Source organism: Canis lupus, unplaced genomic scaffold (genome assembly GCF_011100685.1).
Source record: "Canis lupus familiaris isolate Mischka breed German Shepherd unplaced genomic scaffold, alternate assembly UU_Cfam_GSD_1.0 chrUn_S1893H2092, whole genome shotgun sequence".
Classification (NCBI taxonomy): domain Eukaryota; kingdom Metazoa; phylum Chordata; class Mammalia; order Carnivora; family Canidae; genus Canis; species Canis lupus.
In genome coordinates, this window is record NW_023330757.1 from 18,116 (window position 1) to 19,805 (window position 1,690).

Here is a 1,690-nt window from a genome sequence, read left to right on the forward strand (position 1 = left end):
GCTGTTTTCTCTTTAAATCTAGGGTGGAATTCCTAGGTTTTCAGGATGATTTGAAAGTTATCAAGGTAAGTTGGTGGGGACAGGTGACTTGGGAACCCAACTACTCCACCATCTTGCCCTGCCCCCTCCTCATGGTCTTTTAATTGTTTTTCTTTTTCTTACTCAGCTTCCTTCCTTGCCATCAACTTGTCTTCTATGTTGCTCATTCTTTCTTCTACCTCATTAACCCTCATCATTAGGACTTTCAGTTTGGATTGCATCTCATTTAATTGATTTTTAATTTCAGCCTGATGAGATCTAAATTCTGCAGTCATGAAGTCTCTTGAATCCTTTATGCTTTTTTCCAGAGCCACCAGTAGCTTTATTCTTATGCTTCCGAATTGGCTTTCTAACATCGAATTGTAATCCAAATTCTATAACTCTGTGGGAGGGAGTACTTTCTCTGGTTCTTTCTTTTGTGGTACATTCTTCCTTCTGATCATTTTTCTCAGTGCAGAGTGGATGTATGAACAGGCTGAGTCAATAATATCAACCGTGCCCTAAGTAAATTTCAGCCTAGATGATTATGTTGAGATCAGAGACCAGAATTGAAAACAAAAATCAGAACAAAATAAAACAAAAGGACCACTCAAGTGAAAAGCAAATTTTAAAACAAAATAGTAAAAAAGAAAAGGCCAAGAATCCCAAAGAATAAGAAAACAAAAAGAAGAGAAAAAAGCAAAGGTAAAGAGGAAAAAGAAAAGAAAAAAGAGAAGAAAAGAAAGGGGGGACTGGGAGATGTTGGTGGTGTCAAAGTTGTAGGGGAGGGAGAATGTAGTCTACCTGAGGGGTCCTAGAGGGTGATCCTCTTGGTTCTGAGTATATTAAATTCTGTATGTTAGAAGATGCTCAGTCCCAAATTTATATAAGCCAGAAATACTTGTAGAAGGCCCCAACATTGACCACCTAAACCTAAATGAGATAAAAGAGGGGGGGGGGGCAGAATGGGAATGAGGAATCTCACAGAATGAACCAGCATGGTATACCACTTGGTTCTGAGTGCATGCTGGTCATGTTTAAGAAGGTATTAACTTCTGCCATTGTAGAACAAAATGAGGCAGGGAAAGCAAAAAATACTGAACAAAAAGACATTTGTATATCTTGCCAAGTTGAGTATGTTTAAGGGAATCAAGAAGTGGGAAATATATGTAAGACCTATAATTGTAGAAATATGAATGTCAGAAAGGAAGAAACTTAAAAATGAAGATGTAGTAAAACATTGTAGCTAAGGTGGAAAAGAAAAAAATTGGAAATTTACAGTGTGGTATAAAAACACATTTTACTAGGAAAAGGAAGAAAAAATAGAAGGGGTATCTTCTGGTTCTATATACTGTAAATCCCTCGACTTCCCCTGGAGCTTTCCAGCTTGCTTGGTCAAGAACTTGCCCTTCCCCTGTCCTTCCAGCTGGTCTTCTGGGTAGGGGCTTGCTGTGCTGATTCTCAGGTGTGTACACATGGGGGAGATGTCCCACCAGCCCTGTGCTGGATCCCGGGCTCAGTGAGAGCTGTTTATCCCAAGAGGCCTTTTTTCCGTGGCAGCCCCCTGTCTTATAGGCACAGGAGGAACACCACCACTGGCAGCGGCCACCTCTCCAGCTCTGGAGTCAGCTCCCCACAGTAACTACTGCAGCTCCCCATCCACACTGGCCTA